This window comes from Bidens hawaiensis, unplaced genomic scaffold, assembly GCF_021521415.1.
Source record: "Bidens hawaiensis isolate Kalapana, Puna unplaced genomic scaffold, B.hawaiensis_p1.1 tig00004595_1, whole genome shotgun sequence".
Classification (NCBI taxonomy): Eukaryota; Viridiplantae; Streptophyta; class Magnoliopsida; order Asterales; family Asteraceae; genus Bidens; species Bidens hawaiensis.
In genome coordinates, this window is record NW_027491279.1 from 1899105 (window position 1) to 1911119 (window position 12015).

The 12015-nt window shown below is 36.3% G+C and overlaps 1 pseudogene; it reads right to left on the reverse strand.

The window, feature by feature from the left end:
- Nucleotides 1-3158: 3158 nt before the first annotated feature.
- On the reverse strand, nt 3159-3947 carry LOC143627037 (pectinesterase inhibitor 4 pseudogene; annotated as a pseudogene).
- Between the last annotated feature and the right edge of the window lie 8068 nt (nt 3948-12015).

Genomic DNA, 12015 nt, shown 5'->3' on the forward strand with positions numbered 1-12015 from the left:
CATAATTACATTGTTTTGGTTATGGTTAACCGACCCACTATAACATTCAAAACTGATTAACGGAAACCGCCATAACGGGTCTGTTATGGTTATGATTATCCATTAACCAACATGGTTATGGGTTTGGCTCAAATTCGCCCCAAACCGACCCATGCACATCCCTAGTATAAACTGGGTGGCATGGCTTAAAAACCCATTACTTCATATGTAATTTTGTCTTGTTTCTGTTAGAAATTTCTAACCAGAGTGGTTTTATTTAATTGTTTGTCTTTCAAAAAAAGCGAATCGAAACCCAAAAAAACCAGGACAAATACCCGACTATACTCGGAACATGTTCCTACCTGACTAGATTTTGACTTTTGTTGACTTTACCCGGACGGTTTCTAAAAATACCCGATATGTGCACATCTATCTTTAATTAAGAGTTTGTTTTTTCGAGTTAAGGTTTTCAATCACTATGGCGGTTTCGAATAAATTTCATGTCGTGACGCACATGCTTACTCCCTTTTTTAAAAAAACAAAAAACAATCACATGAAGGTTCTAAATCAATTCTTAAGATACTTAAAAGGAACACGTGCAAAACGGATTCTTCCCCCCTGTGCCAAAGTGTGACATCCCATATTGGTTGGGGAGGAGAACTAAGCATTCTTTATAAGGAGGTGGATACCTTCTCCATCATAACGCGTTTTGGGCGCTTAATGGTAGTGAATGAGAGGAGAATTCCACAGTTAAGCGCTTGGTTTTAAAAAGCGTAAAGCGCACAAAAGCGACAGGGTCAAAAACTAAGGCGCAAAGCGTGAAGCGCAAAAGCGACGAGCTTTCCGTACGTGAGGCGCAAACTGCTTATGTAAAAATTTTTTATGTATCCCATATATTTTTTAGCATCACTACCCAATATATAGCTTTATATATGATTTAGTATATATTTTATATAAGTATAGGCTCAAAAGCCTAGTGTACAATGTCCGGATGCACAAAACGTTGTCGTGTACATGAAGCGCGCTCTTTTTGTGCTTTTTTGTGCGCTTTTTGGTGCGCTTTTTGCGCCTCTGCTGCGCTTCTTGTACAGAGTGCGCCTTATGTACACAAAAGCGATGGAGCCTGCGCCTTAGGGCGCTTTGCGCTTTTTTGCGCTTTAAGCGCGCTTTTTAAAACCAAGGAGGCCCAAAGCGGACAATATTATTATGGTGCGATGGTAGCTAGACTGTTACAGAAGGAGCCGGTTCTTATCACATATTGTGATTCTAATCGGCTTGGGTGTCCTTACGCACAACCGGATATTCGCTTACATTAGGACCTGCCCCCATTTATTGGAAAACGAACAAGCACAACTGCATATTCGCTTACATTAGGACCTGTCCCCATTTATTGGAAAACGAACAAGCAATCTGATTGGTTTGGATGTCCTTACAACAAGATCTTTCATGTGTTTTGCTATATTAATGTTTTCAGTATTGTTGACTTTTTTTATTATTATTATTATTATTATTATTATTATTATTATTATTATTATTATTATTATTATTATTATCTATCTTTGACATATTTTTATGTGTTTCAGGTGTAAAGAGGATGTTCCATGACGCTTTACTATAATACATAACATAATTATGGAATCGCATTCTCTTACTCTTCTTCTAATTTGTAAACCACTATGCACATGCTTTCGTTTTTTACAAGTTCTTATAACTTTCTATCTTAAACTGATTATCTATTTAGCATGCCTTAGAATTAATGAATTGAATTTCATGATCTACGACCAACATACCCAACATGAAAACACTCATTTAGGCACTTAGAAATGTGGGCAGGTAGGTTTAGTTTATCAAAAGACTTTCAGTAGTCTAGTGGTAATCAATTTGAGTTATAAATATGTTTGTTCTTAAGTGAGTGAGAATTATAGTTTCAAATACATGTTCAGTATATCTCATAAACCATTGGAAATAATTAACCTTATTTTTAACACCAAAAAACATATATATGTAATATGTATAAAAAAATGTGTGCCCCCGAAACTTACTTGCCCCGGCCGATGATGCGGCTCGCACACCCTTCGAGCCTCCCCTGACTTGACTTTTGGCATTACATATTTGCATGCATTGCATTCTAGTTATTAAAATGTTATGACGCTCTTAACTCTTACTTTTGTTGCAAACGGCTCTAATCCCACCTTAGAAGAGAAGTATGTTCTCCGTTTACTCATGGCTCTCGTTATTCTTTTCAAAATATAGTACAACACTTTAATTTACTCTCATTATAAAGATATTTGAAACTTGAATCCTAGATTCCTAGGTTGGTATGTTTCCTCTCCCTTTTAATTATCATTTGGTTCGTTACCTCTTCCTTTATGCTTTAGCGTAGAATAACATATTCTACACTCACAAATAAAGAATCCCATGAGTAACATCCTTAATTATTTGAAAAAAAAGATAATTTGTTTATGTACAATGTAATTTGATAATTTAAAATAAGGTCATATGCAAGTGAAATGTGGTTGATATGATCGCGTGTTTGGAGAATTTTCTGCAAACGAATTATCTTGAAAATCTGAGAGTCGTGATCACACTTTCAGATCAAAAATATTTGTGGTTCACAAATGAATTTATCGGATAAACTCAGAATTTTGAGCAAGAATAAAGTATGTTTTGTGAGAGAATATATGATCAACCAGAGAATGATGTCGTATGATCAAGATGAGTGAGATTAGGGTTGGGTAAGTGATAACTGTAAAGCGGTTATCACAATGGTTTACATGTTTAAAATTCAAAATACAAATGGACACTCATGTTGATTACACTAAAATTTATAACGAAATTGAATTAAATTAAATTTTGGATACAATTTTAATGAAGCAACAAATGTCCAAACAGGGGCGCTGCCTCTTGGACCATGCCATGGCGTCCCTTGGATCATGCTATGTTAATCCCTAATTACACTAAAATCACTAACATCGAGTAACAATCACATATTTTGCTAAGTTTAGTGAAGGCTTAGAAGATTTCAGCCTGTTTTTTTTTTCGAATGGAAAAAATAAATAAATCCAAATACTTGTTATTTTTACACGATACATATATAATTGAATAGTAACCATAGCAATCCAATAGTTGCATAAATCATAAAATTAAATTACGTATGTTACAATTTATTTATCATAGAAACAAATCCAAACTAGAAATCATATAATTATCATTAGGGTTTTTTTCAAAATAAAGATTTTAAACTGATAGATGGTTGATAAGATACAAAGCATTACTGCTAACCCTTGCAAGATTCACAATGCTGTTCCTTATCTTCTTCTTCACAGCCGGATTATTCATTTGTCGGTCCGAAAAGCCATCAATGCACGAATTCTCGTCGGTGATGGCGGCACTAGTCCAAGTCTGAGCGTTAGAGATCGCAAACCTCTTGTTGGCAGTAATATTAATATTATTTACTTCCTTGATGGTGTTTTGGATTTCATCCATGCAGTCTTTAATATCTCCTATGCAGTCTTTAACCACTTTAGCCTCCCATTCGGTTATTTGTTTGGTTTTGGATAATTTGGTGACGGTGGAGAGGGTGGCGTTGGCGGATTTGAGGGTGGTGGAGAGGGCGACGTTGACGAGTTGAAGCGGGTTCGACTTGACGGTGGAGGCGTAGGGGAGGAGTGATTTGAGGCAGATGGATGGGTAGGTTGTGGAGTTGCATGAGGTTTTGATGAATGTGGAATATGTGTTTTGTTGGGTGAGGGTGGTGGAAGATGAGACTAATTGGGATGATGCATGTATTAATGCAAGGAATAATATTATTAGGACTTTGGGTTCCATGGTTATGTTATTGTTTTGTGCTTTGTGAAATGAGGAAATCAAGAAGTTGGTTAAGAATATATAGAAGGTTTTTATTTGTTTGTTTATTCAACAAACAACTAGTTCCCACAACTTATCCTCTCTTTATTACTTTCACACTCTCCTCCAATCCAAATATTCATTCATATAAAAAAAAAGTTAGATTAAATCTTTTAAGTAGGAGGATAGTCAGAGAAATTTGGACTGCCTTTGGCATTTATGTTTAATAAACTTAAATTTAAAAATAAATTTTTTTTCTAGGATAGATCTATAGAGCAGTTAATATATTATTTTAATACTTTTTAGAAAACTTCAAATTAGTTAAATAGAAGTCTACACTTTAAGGGTGTGAAGTGTCAAACAGGTGACAAGCTGATTGAGGGTTTTTTTTAGTGAATTTGAGCTACAACACCGGCCCGACGATATTAAGTGATAAGTGTGTGTGTATTTGGGGGGGGGGGGGGGGGTTAAAAACCACTACACCCCTAAAATGAATAAACTCATTTGCTAATGTGGCACCATGTGTCAATAATCCCTCAATTTTGTAACCCTTTATTTCACGTAGCCTAACTATTTGATACGTAGAAATCTCAGTGAAATCTAATCTAACTCAAGATAATGAGCTAGGTTACACAACATATGTTTTAGCGCAAATAAATAATACAAATTAATTGAGTCTAATGAATTTTAATTTGCAAAAAGAAAAATGAACGTTTGTTCAAACAAACCCTAAAGACACATATATGTTGAGTTTTTTTTAATATCTATAATAATATCACGACAACATAGTGCTTTAAGTACTTTTTAAGTGGTGATTTATACACGCCAAAAGTTGATTCATAAACTTAAAATTTCGTCAAGTTTTTTTTAAATGATAAGATTGCAATTGGCTTTCCTATAAGATGACACATATCAGCCTTAACTATCCTAGTTTGCTTCTTCTCTTGTTATTATGAGGTTGATCAATGCCTAAGTACTCGTACGGAGTTTGAAGTTACAGTTTTGAACATGGGTTGTGGTTTTCTTTTATAAATCAACACCTCCTAACTTTGAAAAAAGTCAAAGGGGAGTATGGAAGCACTATGATCTCACTGTAGTACTAGTAGTCATCTAATCTTATGCTCTTTGTGAACAACATTTATTCTTTTCAAATGAAATCATTGCATTATTTATATATGTATCAAACAACATTTAAAACACATTTTCCACTTAGATGAATATTAACTTAATTAATGTAACACACTTGGAAAATAATGGTATTTTGACCAGGCCATATATTTGAATTTGAAAAGAACTCAAATGGAGTTTTTTCAACCACAAAAGCATGTTGATTTTCCTTAATTTGTTCCAAGTTTTCAACTTTCCATACTAAGTCGGACCACTCTTTAAATCTCAACACAATCCTCTTCTTTTTGTTTAGTAAAACTGAAATATGGATGCATTTATATTGAAAATGAGACATTGGCCTAACAATCTATAGTATAAATAGTTAGTTAGTTGTCAATCTTCTTGGTTTCTTAGGTTGTTGAATAAAAGTACATATAAATATTTACATCTAATATTTATGTCACATTATTTATTATCACCAAAACACAATATGTGTTTTTAAAATTAGATATCATGTTTAATTTGCACTAGTGCTTATTAAACTCTTTGTATATATAAAAATGTTACACAATCTTAGAAACATAATTAGAGTTGCATGAATATATAGGTTCATGTGAACCTATGAAAAAAGTAACGTGGGTGTGTGCATGATACATGCAAGAAAGTCAATACAAATCTAAGGCTCCATCTTGACTGCCGTTGATTGCTGCTTGACAAATGCCACCTCTCATGGAATCTAATGAATGATCAGAAACAAAGTTTCATGTTCTTGTTAGCTCATTCTCGTTCTTTCATAGTTAATAATTTGGCCTAACGTTACAGAATATATTGGTTTGTTTTATGATACTCAATTCTGGAATTAACATATTAATTATGGTAGGATTTGGATAAAATTAATGTTTGATATTGAAAACTTTGAAATGGGCATAGGGGTCAACAAACGAGTCTTACCCGTAATAGTTGACCCAGACTTAATTAATGATATTCTCATAACCAGAAAACTGAGCCTATTGTAAATAATTGGATCTGATCGGTTCGGGTATCGTAGATCATGCCAAGTTCATATATGAGAAAGTGATAGAAACCCGCTTTAAGCCCACTAGGAACCAGTTAGGCCTAACACCAGATCCCATGAATAATGAGTTGACACCACCATAAAGTGACATGTGTCACACATAGGCTACAGACGAGAGTGCATAGAACGATAACACATGCCGGAAGGTTAGACCAATTCGTTACATACATGTTGGAACATAGGCTCAATTGGATCCGAGCCAAGTAGGCACCATAACTACCTATATACTCAAAGTAGGCTTTTTACTATTGAACTAAACTTTTTCATCTTTTTAAGATTATTCTTGGTTTCTTAATTTTCATTATGAGTCAGTCTTTTGGGTGTTATAGGTTTGGTTAGAACATACATTCTAAACCAAACGGAGCAAATTAGATTTTTGGTGTAGAAAATGCGGTTCACGTGATTTTAGTTTTCGGTTCGGTTTTAAACTGAATAATAATTTATTTGGTTTTCTCATGAATTTCATTCAACTATAAAACCCAAACCGATTAATTAACTATTTGTGATCCACTTCTAATTAAGCCCAATACAGCCCATTTTTACACAATAGCTTAGATTGTGTTGTTTTTGCTTATAAGGTCTGTAAGGAGCCTATGTTTGCGGGCGCGCAGACATAAGCTCTTGAAGACAGTTTGTTTTAAAAAAAATAAAAGATCTGAAAACTGCTTTTATGGTCTTAAAAAATAAGCTTTTTTCACCATCTTCACACTTCTTAACATCATACCAAGTACCAACACCCAATGTCCAACACCACCACCACCCACCGTCCGCCACCATCACACCACCACCCATCGTCCGCCACCACCACCACCACCATCCACCGTCTGCCGCCACCACCACCTTCCGTCGCCACCACCACCCACCACCACCACCCACCTTCTACCGCCACCACCACCGTCAACCACTCACCACCACCACCGTTAACCACCCACCACCACCATCTCCGTCGGCCACAACCATCGTCCACTACCACCACCACCCACCGTCCGCGCCACTACCACCCGCCACCGCCACCGTCCGCCGCCACCACCATCCACCACCACCACCCATTGTTGGCCACCATCATCGTCCACCACCCACCACCACAACCGTCCATCACCACCACCCACCGTTCACCGCCTACCACCACCCACTTCCATAGTTCGTACACCACTACCAATTATTTTAGTTGTCTACAAACGTTAAATGACTTATATCTACTGTAATATATATGATAGGTAACTAATTTTCAGCTTATGCAGACGATTTCCAGTTTATAAAACAAACAGTATTATATTTTCAGATTGCAGACCTTCAGACCAAATCTTCAGTTGCAGAGCTTAAATCAGATGAAATCAGATTGCAGACAATTTTTGTCTTCAAAAACAAACAGCACCTTAATAGTCCTACTATGCTTAGAGGTGAAAAAAAAAACCGAACCCGGAATCGGGCCTGAAAAAAACCCGGAACCAATATTTTTATACTGGGGTTTTCAATACCCGAACCCGTACCCAACCCTACCCATAGGATACGGATAGGGTATGCGTTTAGTACCAAAACCCATACCCGAACCAGACCCAACTTGTACCTGGTAGTATCCGAAAACCCGAACCGGTTCCATACCCGGAACCAAGTTTTCCAATACCCGAAACTGGGTTTTTCAAATACCCGATCTATATCCAAAATTATCCGAAAAATAACTGGAAAATACCTGAAAAATACCCATAAAAAGTGCAACCCCTAAAAAATTCCAATATATACCCGAAAAATAACTGGAAAAAAATCCGAAAAACCCCGGAAATATGGTTTTTTCAATACCCAGAAATAGGGTATTCAAATACCCAGTATACCCGGTTCTATATCCGACCCGAACCTGATACATACAGTATGGCTTTTAGAGGCAAAACCTGGACCCGAACCCCACCCAGGTATTGCTAATACTCGATTTTCCAATACCCGATCATACCCGAACCCGATTTTTCTAATACCCAATTTGTGCACCTCTAAGTCTATATTGACCCATATTGTAAGACCCCGATACCGGTAGCCCTACTTTCGTGTTGGATTTACTCATAAACGCAGTTCTAAATATCAGAGTTAATTAAAACATTCGCGGAACATTAAAAACATTCAAACCATTACATTCCATAACCATAATTCTTGTCTTATCGAGCATTCATAGTCATTTAAAAACAAAACATAGTCTTATAAAATAAAACATCATAGCAAAATCTCCAGATGCCAGCTTCGTCCAACTCTGCCATGTGTCCTCCTCAAGCTACCTGCCTCATTCTACTCACCTGCGTGCATACTAAAAGTCAGCTACGCTGAGTGAGTTCTAGTTAATCACATAATCATACAATACCTTCTTACATTTCATACTTAACCTCTTAACTTTCTTTCATACACACGTAAGTGCATATACTTTCATTCTTACCTTCATACTTTCTTTACATACATAATCATACGTTTTAAAGAGCCTTTCGCCCTATAACCTCACAGATATTATAAGGGTCTGGTCCCTAACATCACAGATATTATAAGGGTCTGGTCCCTAACATCACAGATATTATTAGGGTCTGGTCCCTACCATCACAGATATTATTAGGGTCTGGTCCCAACCATCACAGATATTATTAGGATCTGGTCCCTTTGTTCGTGTAACTGCACCGTACCTGTTCATACATACTTTCCTTGACAATACGTGCAATCTCCGAAGAGCGTTCACGTACCATCATCATAACATACATACATTATGCATACATCATATATTCATACACACATCATATCTTTCATCATACTTATCGATCATATCTTAACTACCACCTGACGGTACATGCAATATCCGAAGATCGTTCACGCACTGTCAAACAATCATCATACATAAATCATACAAGGCATACACTTACCACTTAAGATAAGTGTATTAACTATCACATCGAGTATGCACACAGCCCCGAAAACATAACAAAGAAGTGGGGCTAGAAATTCGCCTCAATGCAGTTGCGTTCACCGTTTACGGTTATTCCCTTCTTGAGCTGTGCACGACTAACTGTATAATAATTATACGTATCAATAAACTATCACTACACATATCGTCTTTCTAGTTTATTCATTACCCTCAACGAACGGGGGTCCGGAGGCAGCGCCCCTGGTAGCGGGGTTCTAGGGGCGGCAGCCCCTAGCGGGGTCCAAGGGGCAGAGCCCCTGGCTGGGGTTAAGCTGCCAGGTCAGCTTGAAAAAATTTTATTTTCATTAACTGTCTTAACACATTTTCCATTAGCATTTTGGATCATTGAATAATATGCTGCTTAAAAATTCAAGGGCTTATTTGTAATTAAATCATTCTTTTCTAAGTCCAGGGACCATTCTGTTAAACTTCTAGTTCGTTACTTATCCTTAACGAACTGACTTGCCATGACGAACTGGTTCTTGTAACGAATTGGAACCTTTAACGAACTGGTTACTTACACGAATTGGACTTTTAACGAACTGGACTCTTATCGAATCAGTCCATGTAGCGAACCAGTCCAAGTAGCGAATTGGACCTTATAATTCGTTATCTCCTTTAACGAGCTGGTCATAACGAATCAAGGGTAATTCGTTACCCTTTTCCCTTAACGAATCAGAGACGAATCATAGGCGAACTAGGGCTAGTTCGATGTGCCCCCTTATGCGAATCGACTAACGAATCACCCTCAGTTCGTTAGGTCCCCATAGCGAACTAGGGTTAGGTCAGGAATGTCAGAACATTCCCTGACATTCCCCTTAACCTCGTACCACTTTCCGGCGCCGCCTTTCCGGCGCCGTCATTGCCGGAAAGCCGCCGGAAAAACGCGTTTTCACCGGAAAAACGGGTTTTAGCTCGTTTTTTCACCGTTTTTTCGTCCCGTTCGATCCAGATCTGAGCTAGGGTGACTCCTAAGCTCATCATAGGTTCGGTTTATACCCGAATCCACCCGGATCTCGTGACTTAAACGGTTTAACGGTGTCGGCTCGTCGTTTCATGATTATATCTAACGGATTTAAGCTCCTACAACAAAATACTATCATACCTTGGGTCGGGATCCGTTTCTTCTTCTATATTTCGGCTAGAGTGAGAGAGAAACTAGAGAGAGAATCTTAAGTGTGTGTTTTGGATGGTGTAAGGGATATGTGTAAATGAATTAAATGGAGGATTAAGGGTATATATATTTTTGATCATGGGCTTAAGCCCATGGTCTTTCCTTCATTCCTCCATAACCCAAGTCCATAACCCATATCCATTTACCCAACACAAGTCCATCTCGTATTCTATTCAACTAAACCGATAACGACCCGCTATAAAATAAACGAACTTTATTTTATTAATATAACCGAAGGTAGGATGTTACACATATTAAACTCTTTAAATCGAAATATCAGATCCAACAGCACTTCAGTTTGAACTTTGACTTTTCAGGTTTTTGTTGACTCAGATACTCAATAGATTTTCACTCAATCATGAGTTTATTTTCAAATACATTCAAATATGAACTAATCAACACCCTATTCGTTATACGAGTTTATGCACGGCTGTTATAAGTAATAATTAGATGAGTTTGATCTAATGTATACTATTGGTTAACTTTTTGTTAAATTTGTTATTTGGTCTGCTGAAACCTTTTTGGGTTCAAATCGACTTGTTCGGTTAAAAACCGAAAGCCAAAACAAATTCTTACTAAAGAATGCAACATCATTCCCATATGAATTCATTATCATTTTGTTAAGGTGAAGCTAGCTAGGAATCTCAAGAAATTTGTAGCATTCACAAGTCACAACAAGAGAGATATAATAATAACTCTTATAATAATAAAAATAACAATAATAATATTAGTATTAATATTAATATCAACAAGCTTGAATGTTTACATTTCCTTTATTTAGTGGCACACTAAATATTTTGTAATAGTTATACGTAGCCTGGATCAAAATATGTTGCGATCCACACACATAAATATATAAATATTAACACATCACATTAAACCAATGCCTACTTAATTAATTTTGCTAATTAGTGTAAAATATTAGTAATAAGAGACAATGCATTGGCTAGTTCTATAGGGTTTGTTTCGATGGTGGTGAAATAAGGGGATAATTAATCTTGCTAATTAGTATAACATAAGTCTGGCGTATCAGATGGTTTGGCACGAGGCCTTGATGAATTCGGTGTATGTGTTGGTTTCGGTTAAGCGAAATCGTGTAGTTGAAGAGATGGTAATGAAGTTGTGTGAAAATAATAATAATAATAATAATAACAATAATAATAATAATAATAATAATAATAATAATAAGTAACATGGAACCAGTGGTATATTTTTTAATAGACTTCTAGTGTCAATTCACACTTTATGCCTCTCTTTCAGCCCCATGTCCTCCCAAGTCCATGTCTTTTTGTTCAAGTTAAGAGCCTTTATTTCTCATGCTTTTTGGACACAAACAATATTCTAATTCTCATCTCACCTTTATTTCTCATGTCTCTATGTCTCTACGTGGTTTTTGTTTACATAATAAGGCTGAATGGGTAACATGGAACCAGTGAAATGTTGCATTTTGCCTAAGGTACCCTGTGGACAATATTGGGTGTGATGTATTTATTTACATAGTTGGTTCTTTAACTATAAAATAAATAAATAAATAAATAAATGTTATATAATAAAGTTAAAAGAGGTACTATTGTCCTCCACTTGATCTTGTTGTGAAAGATCGTTGGCTAAGACAACATACAATATTGGGTGTGATGTATTTATGGGTTTGGCTCAAAACTGCTCTAAACCCATACACACCCCTAATTGGAACCCATACTATTAGTATTGATTTGGTTTGGTTGGAAGTCCCTTATTTTATCTTTAAAAGATCATGATTTCAAGCCTTAATATTTTCATTTTTTTTTTGAGAAAATTCCCAAAATGATCCAAAAAAAGAAAGAGATAAAAAAAAGACCCTAAATGGGTCCAAGTTTCCAAACTAACCCATCAAATATGTACTGAGGAGACGCTTTGGTAAAATAA